At 60.3% G+C, this 12,500-nt stretch overlaps 2 non-coding genes across 2 annotated transcripts; both read right to left on the bottom strand.

The window, feature by feature from the left end:
- Positions 1–366: 366 nt before the first annotated feature.
- On the bottom strand, positions 367–519 carry LOC142792509 (5.8S ribosomal RNA). Its single transcript, XR_012890979.1, has one exon. It is a non-coding gene; the product is annotated as a 5.8S ribosomal RNA (ribosomal RNA).
- A 1,719-nt stretch (positions 520–2,238) lies between these two features.
- LOC142792525 (small subunit ribosomal RNA) lies at positions 2,239–4,053 on the bottom strand. The gene has a single exon (XR_012890994.1). It is a non-coding gene; the product is annotated as a small subunit ribosomal RNA (ribosomal RNA).
- Positions 4,054–12,500: the final 8,447 nt, after the last annotated feature.

The following is a 12,500-nucleotide window of genomic DNA, read 5'->3' as shown; positions in this document are numbered from 1 at the left end:
GCTTTGCTGGCCGGCTTTCGCTCCTCGTGTTTACCGTGCGTTAAAGTTGCGCGTCCGTGGCTCTCGCAGCTCTTGCGCGCCCGGTCGCAGAGAGGAGTACGCAACCTCGACCGCACTTTCCCTGCAGGCTTCCTTCCGACTCGAAGTCCTGCGGCGGTCTCAACGAGGTGCCACATCCTCAATGCAGTCGGTCGCCCCCGTTTCGGTTGGGCTCTGGCACGACGGTCGCCACCGTCTCGCCCTTGAGTGGCCGCTGTTGGCGCTCGCTGTGAGGTGTTCAGCGTGCTGTCCGTGTTGCCGACGCGGTCAAAACGAGTCGACGGCTCACGTTCCCTTGTGCGCCGAAGGCTCTCTTGATATGTGATCCGACCCTCAGACAGACGAAGCCAAGGGAAGACCCAAGGCCGCAATGTGCGTTCAAAGAATCAGTGCTCAGTGTGTCCTGCAATTCACACCAAGTCTCGCAGCTGGCTGCGTTCTTCATCGACCCGAGAACCGAGTGATCCACCGCTTAGAGTCGTGAAAAAGTGTTTGTTCAATTCCGTACAGTCAAAACCAAACGTTTCTGGCACTCGGCCAAACAGTGGCCAAGAAGGGCGCTTTTCAGCGCACGCTTGGACTCCAAAACTCTGCCGCGCCTTTTTCGGCTGCCGCAAATCGAGCAAACGGTGTGTTTCGGACGGCGTTTCGCTTCCGCTACTTGCGAGTGCTTTCGTGGTCCACCCCTCTATAAATACTCGGGAGGCGTCGAAGCCGGTTCTCCAAGCCGGACCCGTAGGTATCGTTGTGTGCTCGCTCTCATTGGCCCGCCTAACCAGAAAATGCCTGCGGTACACCCATTTGGATAAGAGTGCACGCAGATGCGGGCCTCGACGGCTACACATTTCCTCGGGCGGCCGCCTCCCGGCCTCCGTGGAGCGCGGGATGCACGGTCCCATCGACAAGCCTCTCCCGTTTTTACCGTGGCGTCGCGGTTCACCACGGCGGGCGGGTCGGTCTCCTCCGCATAAAAAGGGGGACCCCCGCTTTTTGTTCCACGAAATCGCACAAGCTTTTTTCGCATCCACGGTTTGCCACCGCACACCAAAATGCCGATCCGGCTGCCTACTTTAGCCAACAGGTGGAGCCAGGCGCGCCGTACTTGCGCGGCACTTCCCACGTCCACCGAAGTCGGTGCCAAGGACCACTTTCGGCGCCGGAGCCGCGTACGAGCCTACTCGAGGCGGAAGAACGAAGCCAGCAAGGGCCTGGCCGCAAGTGCGTTCAATTGTCGGGACGTCCAAGTCCCTCGTTCTTCCGTGCTTCCTCTTTCGGCAAGTCGTTGCGGCACCTTCCCAAAGCGCGCAGACCCGCTAATCGCGACGAGCGCGACGTGGCCGTGCCGCCTTTCCCTCGGCAGCAAGCAAAACGCCTGGCAACGTCGACGCTCCCCTAACCGCGATCTCGCACCGTGTTTCGTGTGGCGAATTCAAAAGCCGGCCGGCGCTGCTGCAACCATTACGGTCGGTACGCATACGCCGCGGAGGGCGGGACGGTCATCGGAGCGTGCGGTTCCTCCATCGAGTACTGCGCACCTCGGCCGTCACATCGCCGTGCCATGACCGGCCGCGCGTCAACGCGAACCGGTGCCAGCGAGATCCCTCGCCTGCAAGAACCGACCGGCAGCCTCCGTCACCCGAGGACGCGGAGGCGCTTGCCGCGGACGGCGGGACGGTATGCACTGGTGCACAGCGGACCCGTCACATCGCCAGTTCCTTGACCGACCGCCGACGCTTGTGCCGTTCCTCTCGTACTTGGCAGTCGCCGCGCGATTGTCGGGTCTCGTTCTTGCACGCTCGAACGGTCGGGAGGGCACTCGGCTGGCGTTTCGGGAACGCGCAGCCTCGCCTTCTACCGACGTAACCACGACTCGCCGTTCGCGCTCCGCCGCTCCTGTTTACAGTACTAGGCGGTCCCGCAGCGGTCGGGTCGCGCATTTCGAGCGCTTCGAGCCACGGTGCAGTGGCGGGTCGAAAGCCGACCTATGAGTGCGTTGCGCCGTTTGTACCCGCGTCCGCCACCTGGCCGACCGTCCAAGGTCGCGGTGTTGGCGTCCGCTGGGCGCAACAATTTGTCACGGGGTGCCGCTCCACATTCAGGCAGCCCCGTGGGGAAAAGCCGACCCCGCGTCCAAACGGGGTCAGCGGCAGAAAGTGTCGGGCGCAGACGCAGCTGAGGCGCTCACCCTTCACAATCCGTTAATGATCCTTCCGCAGGTTCACCTACGGAAACCTTGTTACGACTTTTACTTCCTCTAAATGATCAAGTTTGGTCATCTTTCCAACAGACCGGCGCAACCGAAAGGCCGCGCCGGACATCGGTCCGAAGACCTCACTAAATCATTCAATCGGTAGTAGCGACGGGCGGTGTGTACAAAGGGCAGGGACGTAATCAACGCGAGCTTATGACTCGCGCTTACTGGGAATTCCTCGTTCAAGGGGAACAATTGCAAGCCCCTATCCCAATCACGAAAGAAGTTCCACGGGTTACCCAGTCTTTTCAGACAGGGATAAAGACACGCTGCTTCCTTCAGTGTAGCGCGCGTGCGGCCCCGGACATCTAAGGGCATCACAGACCTGTTATTGCTCTGTTTCGTGCGGCTAGGAGCCGCTTGTCCCTCTAAGAAGGTTGTAAGGTGCTGGGAACCCCGCACCTATTTAATAGGCTAGAGTCTCGTTCGTTATCGGAATTAACCAGACAAATCGCTCCACCAACTAAGAACGGCCATGCACCACCATCCACCGAATCAAGAAAGAGCTCTCAATCTGTCAATCCTCCCAGTGTCCGGGCCGGGTAAGTTTTCCCGTGTTGAGTCAAATTAAGCCGCAGGCTCCACTCCTGGTGGTGCCCTTCCGTCAATTCCTTTAAGTTTCAGCTTTGCAACCATACTTCCCCCGGAACCCAAATACTTTGGTTTCCCGGAAGCTGCCCGCCGAGTCATTTGAGTAACTCAGGCGGATCGCTGGTTGGCATCGTTTATGGTCAGAACTAGGGCGGTATCTGATCGCCTTCGAACCTCTGACTTTCGTTCTTGATCAATGAAAACATTCTTGGCAAATGCTTTCGCAGTAGTTCGTCTTGCGACGGTCCAAGAATTTCACCTCTAGCGCCGCAATACGAATGCCCCCGTCCGTCCCTCTTAATCATTACCTCGTATTCCAAAAACCAACAGAACAGAAACGAGGTCTTGTTCTATTATTCCATGCAAGTTTATTCAGGCGACTCGCCTGCGTTGAGCACTCTAATTTTTTCAAAGTAAAAGCACCGGCCATCTCGAGGCACACAATGAAGTGCACCAAGAAAGAACCGGCATGATGTTCAGTCCGAGCCGTCGCATCGGGTAGATGCACTACTCGTCTGGAACTGAGATCCAACTACGAGCTTTTTAACCGCAGCAGCTTTAGTATACGCTATTGGAGCTGGAATTACCGCGGCTGCTGGCACCAGACTTGCCCTCCAATTGATCCTCGTTAAAGGATTTAGAGTGTACTCATTTCAATTACGGGGCCTCAAAAGAGTCCCGTATTGTTATTTTTCGTCACTACCTCCCCGTGCCGGGAGTGGGTAATTTGCGCGCCTGCTGCCTTCCTTGGATGTGGTAGCCGTTTCTCAGGCTCCCTCTCCGGAATCGAACCCTGATTCTCCGTTACCCGTAACAACCATGGTAAGCAAGTAACCTACCATCGAAAGTTGATAAGGCAGACACTTGAAAGAAACGTCGCCGGCTCGTGGCCATGCGATCAGCACAAAGTTATCCAGAGTCACCACACAATACGGGCCGAAACCCGATCGATCTTGGTCTAATAAAAGCACCCGTTACCCAAAGGGCTCCAGGCTCACTGCATGTATTAGCTCTAGAATTGCCACAGTTATCCAAGTAGGAAGAAACGATCTAAGGAACCATAACTGATTTAATGAGCCATTCGCGGTTTCGCCTTATTTCGGCATGTACTTAGACATGCATGGCTTAATCTTTGAGACAAGCATATGATTACTGGCAGGATCAACCAGGTAATCGTTCGACTGCGCGTCCGTCCTCGCCCTCGGCGGGCCGGACGCAGTCTGTGTGCGGCGGAGGCCACCTTCAGGCGCCCCAACACGCTTATTTTGCACTCCGAGATGACGGCGTTCGAGCTCGCTACGGCACAACCTTCCCGAAAGACGAGTGGGAGCCGTGCGGCAAGAAGCACGTTCATGCTCGCTCTTTTTCGTTGCATCGACTCGGTCGCGCCGTGCGGGTTGCCCAAGCCCGCTGCACTGTCGGTGGACCGGCCGGAACTAGCAACGGAGCCGAGACTGCAAAGCCGCCAGACGACGGGTCACGCCCGCGTCTTCGGCGCTTTCGCATCTGAATCGCCCGAGGACGACACGGAACACACCTCGATATCGTGGTAAAACGGCACCGTCCGACAACCAGCCCCTAACGCATCAAGCGGATGAGGCTGCAGACGACTGCCGTGGATTCCCCTGGAGCAGACCCGAGGACACGCTTGACGAGGCCGAAGCCCGCCGCATATCAGACACCCGGTCGCTTTCGCGTACGCCGCTCACGAGAACCCCCACATAATAGCAGCGATAAGTACCCAGACCTCCTTGGGCCCTAATACGAGCGTACTCGAGAAAATTTCACCGCGGGTGTGCCCCGAAACGTGTGGCATGTTGAGCGTGCCACAAGTCTACGTCGCTCTCAAACCCGCCGAGGTCGTAGAATTTGCGACCCTACTCACGAAATTCCCACCGAGGATACGGCCGCAAACGTACCGCACCTTGGGTAGGCCACGAGTTTGTGCAACACTACGCTGACGGCACAGCACCGAGGTCGTGCGCGCACGCACGGGAAAATTCCGCCGCGGTTTCTGCCGAAAACGTGAGGCACCACGACTCTCCGCAAGTTCGCGTCGACTGCGAAAGACCGAAGTCGTGAACGACGTGTCCGCTACTCGCCGCCGACACGCTGGACACCAAACGTACAACGACTCGACGGCGTCGTAGAGGCCCACGACGCGGTTTTCCTTAACGACGTCTCGGCGTGGCACCGACAGGTTAGAACGGCCGACCAACGTTCCCTGTCCGCCGTTCGGCTCAGTCGAAGGGCTCGGCGACTTCGGCAACGCTGCGAAGCCGCACGGTGACGCACGCCATGTCCCCATTTTTTTTTTTCTTTCTGCGTCTGCCGGGGTGCCCCTATAATAGCAGCGATAAGCACCCAGACCGCCGTGGGTCGCTCGCCCCGGCTGACGTGGTTTTTCGTACTCCTGCGGCGGTCGCCGTCAAGCACGTCCAAATACGCTACTTTCGTGGGCGCATTCACGCTCTTTCGCTTCGCCGGAGTGCCAGCACTCACTCTGCCAAAAACGGCGAACATCCGAGCGGCGGTTCCCACTTTTGCGTCGGCGTCGCAAACCCCGCCCCGGCAGACGAGGTTTGCCGTACTCGTGCGACGGTGGCCGGCGGGCACGTCGAAAGACGCCGATATCGTGCGCGAATTGGCGCACCTTGGCTTCACCGGAGTGCCGCCACTGACTCCTCCAAAAACGGCGAAGATCCGAGCGGCGCTTCCCACTTTCGCATCGGCGTCCCGAACTCCGCCCCGGCTGACGCGGTTTACCGTACTCGTGCGACGGTCGCCGGCGAGCACGTGGAAAGACGCCGATATCGTGCCCGAATCGGCTCCGTTCGGCTTCGCCGGAGTGCCAGCACTGGCTCGGCGAAAGACGACGAACATCCGAGCGACGGTTCTCACTATTGCGTACGCGTCGCAAACCCCGCCCCGGCAGACGCACTTTGCCGTACTCGTGCGACGGTCGCCGGCGAGCACGTAGAAAGACGCCGATATCGTGCCGGAATCGGCCCCGTTTGGCTTCGCCGGAGTGCCAGCACTCACTCGGCCACAAACGGCGAACATCCGAGCGGCGGTTCCCACTTAGCCGTCGGCGTCCCGAACTCCGCCCCGGCAGACGCGGTTGCCGAGCTCGTGCGACTAGCGACCGCGAAGCCGTCTCGCGACGCCGCTTTCGTGCGCGGCTCCCACTGCGACCTGGGTCACCCGAGGTCGACGAGCAAAAAAGAATGTCGAAAAAAATTTTTTTTTTTTTTTTTGCGTCTGCCGGGGTGCCCCTATAATAGCAGCGATAAGCACCCAGACCGCCATGGGTCGCTCGCCCCGGCTGACGTGGTTTTTCGTTTTCCTGCGGTGGTCGTCGTCAAGCACGTCCAAACACGCCACTTTCGTGGGCGCATTCGCGCTCTTTCGCTTCGCCGGAGTGCCAGCACTCACTCTGCCAAAAACGGCGAACATCCGAGCGGCGGTTCCCACTTTTGCGTCGGCGTCGCAAACCCCGCCCCGGCAGACGAGGTTTGCCGTACTCGTGCGACGGTGGCCGGCGGGCACGTCGAAAGACGCCGATATCGTGCGCGAATTGGCGCACCTTGGCTTCACCGGAGTGCCGCCACTGACTCCTCCAAAAACGGCGAAGATCCGAGCGGCGCTTCCCACTTTCGCATCGGCGTCCCGAACTCCGCCCCGGCTGACGCGGTTTACCGTACTCGTGCGACGGTCGCCGGCGAGCACGTGGAAAGACGCCGATATCGTGCCCGAATCGGCTCCGTTCGGCTTCGCCGGATTGCCAGCACTGGCTCGGCGAAAGACGACGAACATCCGAGCGACGGTTCTCACTATTGCGTACGCGTCGCAAACCCCGCCCCGGCAGACGCACTTTGCCGTACTCGTGCGACGGTCGCCGGCGAGCACGTAGAAAGACGCCGATATCGTGCCGGAATCGGCCCCGTTTGGCTTCGCCGGAGTGCCAGCACTCACTCGGCCACAAACGGCGAACATCCGAGCGGCGGTTCCCACTTAGCCGTCGGCGTCCCGAACTCCGCCCCGGCAGACGCGGTTGCCGAGCTCGTGCGACTAGCGACCGCGAAGCCGTCTCGCGACGCCGCTTTCGTGCGCGGCTCCCACTGCGACCTGGGTCACCCGAGGTCGACGAGCAAAAAAGAATGTCGAAAAAAATTTTTTTTTTTTTTTGCGTCTGCCGGGGTGCCCCTATAATAGCAGCGATAAGCACCCAGACCGCCATGGGTCGCTCGCCCCGGCTGACGTGGTTTTTCGTTTTCCTGCGGTGGTCGTCGTCAAGCACGTCCAAACACGCCACTTTCGTGGGCGCATTCGCGCTCTTTCGCTTCGCCGGAGTGCCAGCACTCACTCTGCCAAAAACGGCGAACATCCTAGTGGCGGTTCCCACTTTTGCGTCGGCGTCGCCAACCCCGCCCCGGCATACGCGGTTTGCCGTACTCGTGCGGCGGTGGCCGGCGGGCACGTCGAAAGACACCGATATCGTGCGCGAGTCGATGCTTCTTGGTCTCGCAGGAGGGCCGCCACTCACTCCTGCAAAAACGGCGAAGATCCGAGCGGCGCTTCCCACTTTTTCGTCGACGTCGCAAACCTCGCCCCGGCAGACGCGCTTTGCCGTACTCGTGCGACGGTCGCCGGCGAGCACGTCGAAATACGCCGATATCGTGCCCGAATCGGCCCCGTTTCGCTTCGCCGGAGTGCCAGCACTCGCTCGGCCAAAGACGACGAACATCCGAGCGACGGTTCCCACTATTGCGTACGCGTCGCGAACCCCGCCCCGGCAGACGCGGTTTGCCCTACTCGTGCGACGGTCGCCGGCGAGCGCGTCGAAAGACGCCGATATCGTGCGCTAATTGGCGCTCCTTGGCTTCTCCGGAGTGCCGCCACTCACTCCTCCAAAAACGGCGAAGATCCGAGCGGCGTTCTCCACTTTCGCATCGGCGTCCCGAACTCCGCCCGGGCTGACGCGGTTTACCGTACTCGTGCGACGGTCGCCGGCGGGCACGTCGAAAGACGCCGATATCGTGCCGTAATCGGCCCCGTTTGGCTTCGCCCGTGTGCCAGCACTCACTCGGCCAAAAACGGCGAACATCCGAGCAGCGTTTCCCACTTTCGCATCGGCGTCCCGAAGCCCGCCCCGGCAGACGCGGTTTGCCCTACTCGAGCGACGGTCGCCGGCGATCACGTCGAAAGGCGCCGAATTCGTGCACGAATCGATGCTTCTTGGTCTCGCAGGAGGGCCGCCACTCACTCCTGCAAAAACGGCGAAGATCCGAGTTGCGCTTCCCACTTTTTCGTCGGCGTCCCGAACTACGCCCCGGCTGACGCGGTTTACCGTACTCGTGCGACGGTCGCCGGCGGGCACTTCAAAATACGCCGATTTCGTGGGCGCATTCACGCTGTTTCGCTTCCCCGGAGTGCCAACACTCACTCTGCCGAAAGCGGCGATCATCCGAGCGGCGGTTCCCACTTTTGCGTCGGCTTCGCAAACGGCGCCCCGGCAGACGCGCTCGTGCGACGTACTCGTGCGACGGTCGCCGGCGAGCACGTCGAAAGACGCCGATATCGTGCTCGAATCGACCCCGTTTCGCTTCGCCGGAGTGCTGCCAGTCACGGCGCAGAAAACGGCGAACAAGTGTTTTTTTTTTTTTTTTTCCTAGAATTTGTGTTATAGAAGGCACATTTGATATCGGACGATAATTTTCAACTTTATCACGCGCACCGATTTTCGTGTAGAGGTTTGCAAGTTTATGGGAATTTCTCCACTTGGAATAATGCGATTTAGTAGTACTACGAGAACTTCATGGATGTACTCAAGGGTACGGGGCAAGTCAGTTACGTCAACACCTGCAGATTTTTTACACTTCAAACTGAAAATTGTTGGTTGTGAGTCCTCGTGTGATATTAAAGGCCGATTCGCTAACACATAGAACAAAGAAAGAAAGGAAGAAAAAACGCCCGCGCTCGCTCAAGAAACCTGGGTTCGCAACAAGTGGCAACAACAAGCAACCGAGCGAGTGCGCCAAAACCCGTGGCGGCCGAACAAACGCGAAGTCCCAACCGCGTCAGCCGGGGCGGCACGGGACAGGAAAAATCACTTCAGCCGGGGCGGCGGGGCACCGAATAAACCTCGTCACCTCGTCGCAGGATAAAAGAGGAAACAAAAAGTCTAAACAGCGTCTGCTGGAGCGAATGCGTAATAAAACAACAACAACAACAAAAAAAAAAAACACCCGCGCTCAAGAAGTCTGCAATCACCACAAAAGGCGACTGTGACCGAGCAGCGTCAGCCGGGGCCGTGCGGAAACGGAAAAACCGCGACTACCGGGGCGTCGAGGCACCGAAAAATCCACTTCAGCCGCGGCGAAAAAAAAAAACAAAAAGAAAGACGGAGGGGGGGGGGGGGGAACCACGTCTGCCGGGGCGAAGGAAAAAAAAAAACGCGTCTGCCGGGGCGAGCCCGGGTGCGGCACCACCGGGAAAACTGTGGCAAACAGACATGGCGATCGAGTGAGTGGGCCGCCAGCCAGGCTCAGCCAAAAAGTGCAAAGTCCGAACTGCGTCAGCCGGGGCGGCAAAAACCACGTCAGCCGGGGCGGCGCAAAAAACCGCGTCTGCCGGGGCGGCACGAAACCGCGTCAGCCGGGGCGGCGCGAAAACTGCGTCAGCCGGGGCGAAAGAAAAAAAAAAAAAAAACGCGTCTGCCGGGGCGAGCCCGGGTGCGGCACCACCGGGAAAACTGTGGCAAACAGACATGGCGATCGAGTGAGTGGGCCGCCAGCCAGGCACAGCCGAAAAGTGCAAAGTCCGAACCGTGTCAGCCGGGGCGGCAAAAAACCGCGTCAGCCGGGGCGGCGCAAAAAACCGCGTCTGCCGGGGCGGCACGAAACCGCGTCAGCCGGGGCGGCGCGAAAACTGCGTCAGCCGGGGCGAGCCCGGGTGCGGCACCACCGGGAAAACTGTGGCAAACAGACATGGCGATCGAGTGAGTGGGCCGCCAGCCAGGCTCAGCCAAAAAGTGCCAAGTCCGAACTGCGTCAGCCGGGGCGGCAAAAAACCGCGTCAGCCGGGGCGGCGCAAAAAACCGCGTCTGCCGGGGCGGCGCGAAAACCGCGTCTGCCGGGGCGGCGCGAAAACTGCGTCAGCCGGGGCGAAAGAAAAAAAAAACGCGTCTGCCGGGGCGAGCCCGGGTGCGGCACCACCGGGAAAACTGTGGCAAACAGACATGGCGATCGAGTGAGTGGGCCGCCAGCAAGGCTCAGCCAAAAAGTGCTAAGTCCGAACTGCGTCAGCTGGGGCGGCAAAAAACCGCGTCTGCCGGGGCGGCACGAAACCGCGTCAGCCGGGGCGGCGCGAAAACCGCGTCTGCCGGGGCGGCACGAAACCGCGTCAGCCGGGGCGGCGCGAAAACTGCGTCAGCCGGGGCGAGCCCGGGTGCGGCACCACCGGGAAAACTGTGGCAAACAGACATGGCGATCGAGTGAGTGGGCCGCCAGCCAGGCACAGCCGAAAAGTGCTAAGTCCGAACTGCGTCAGCCGGGGCGGCAAAAACCGCGTCAGCCGGGGCGGCGCGAAAACCGCGTCTGCCGGGGCGGCACGAAACCGCGTCAGCCGGGGCGGCGCGAAAACTGCGTCAGCCGGGGCGAGCCCGGGTGCGGCACCACCGGGAAAACTGTGGCTAACAGACATGGCGATCGAGTGAGTGGGCCACCAGCCAGGCTCAGCCAAAAAGTGCTAAGTCCGAACTGCGTCAGCCGGGGCGGCAAAAACCGCGTCAGCCGGGGCGGCGCAAAAAACCGCGTCTGCCGGGGCGGCACGAAACCGCGTCAGCCGGGGCGGCGCGAAAACTGCGTCAGCCGGGGCGAAAGAAAAAAAAAAAACGCGTCTGCCGGGGCGAGCCCGGGTGCGGCACCACCGGGAAAACTGTGGCAAACAGACATGGCGATCGAGTGAGTGGGCCGCCAGCCAGGCACAGCCGAAAAGTGCCAAGTCCGAACTGCGTCAGCCGGGGCGGCAAAAAACCGCGTCAGCCGGGGCGGCGCAAAAAACCGCGTCTGCCGGGGCGGCACGAAACCGCGTCAGCCGGGGCGGCGCGAAAACTGCGTCAGCCGGGGCGAGCCCGGGTGCGGCACCACCGGGAAAACTGTGGCAAACAGACATGGCGATCGAGTGAGTGGGCCGCCAGCCAGGCTCAGCCAAAAAGTGCCAAGTCCGAACTGCGTCAGCCGGGGCGGCGCAAAAAACCGCGTCTGCCGGGGCGGCGCGAAAACCGCGTCTGCCGGGGCGGCGCGAAAACTGCGTCAGCCGGGGCGAAAGAAAAAAAAAACGCGTCTGCCGGGGCGAGCCCGGGTGCGGCACCACCGGGAAAACTGTGGCAAACAGACATGGCGATCGAGTGAGTGGGCCGCCAGCAAGGCTCAGCCAAAAAGTGCCAAGTCCGAACTGCGTCAGCCGGGGCGGCAAAAAACCGCGTCTGCCGGGGCGGCACGAAACCGCGTCAGCCGGGGCGGCGCGAAAACCGCGTCTGCCGGGGCGGCACGAAACCGCGTCAGCCGGGGCGAGCCCGGGTGCGGCACCACCGGGAAAACTGTGGCAAACAGACATGGCGATCGAGTGAGTGGGCCGCCAGCCAGGCACAGCCGAAAAGTGCTAAGTCCGAACTGCGTCAGCCGGGGCGGCAAAAACCGCGTCAGCCGGGGCGGCGCAAAAACCGCGTCTGCCGGGGCGAATGCAAAAAAAACAAAGAAAAAAGCCCGCGCTTAATCAAAAGAAAACAAAGAAAAAAGCTTGCGCTTAATCAAAAGAAAACAAACAAAAAAAGTTCGCGCTTAAGCCTGGCGGTGGAACCACCGGGGCAAACAGACCTGGCGATCGAGTGAGTGGGCCGCCAGCCGGGGTGAGCCAAAAAGTGCAAAGTCGGAACCGCGTCAGCCGGGGCGGCGCGAAAACCGCGTCAGCCGGGGCGGCGCAAAAACTGCGTCAGCCGGGGCGGCACGGAAAAACGAAAACCGCGTCAGCCGGGGCGGCACGGAAAAACGAAAACCACGTCAGCCGGGGCGACATCAAAATGAGGAAAAAAAAAAAAAACTGCCTTAGGACACCTGCGTACACTTTCATGCGTTTGGGCATATCTCTCTGTAACACGCGCGCCCCTCGTTACGCGCGGCACTCTGTTTTCTCCGACACCCATATTTCGGCGGCATGTGGCACGCGCGCCCGTCCCTACGCACGGCACACCGCAGTGCTTTCTCGATATTTTTCTTTTCCTCCAACACCGTCATCTATAGGCTTTTAGTGACCTGTTGCTCGTGGCAAAAGTTCGCTAGCTCTGACACCTCTTGCATGCGCACCGTTTTTGCGCACGGTGCTATGCCGCAAAGCACGGCAGTCGCATGCGTTTCTCTCAGGCACCTCTTTTTTGACACAACGCTGTGGTGCTTAGAAACACACCCGCCGCTTTTGCGCACAGAACTCCACCGTACAGCACGGTAGTCACGTTTGTTCCACACGAACAGCAGTGTGCATCGTGCTACGACACTTTGAAAGCTTTTTCTTCCGAGTCTCGACCGCGCTGTTCCTTTCGTACTTGGCGCGGTTTTGGGAC

This window comes from Rhipicephalus microplus, unplaced genomic scaffold, assembly GCF_043290135.1.
Source record: "Rhipicephalus microplus isolate Deutch F79 unplaced genomic scaffold, USDA_Rmic scaffold_224, whole genome shotgun sequence".
NCBI lineage: Eukaryota > Metazoa > Arthropoda > Arachnida > Ixodida > Ixodidae > Rhipicephalus > Rhipicephalus microplus.
This window is presented reverse-complemented; position numbering and strand designations above follow the sequence as displayed.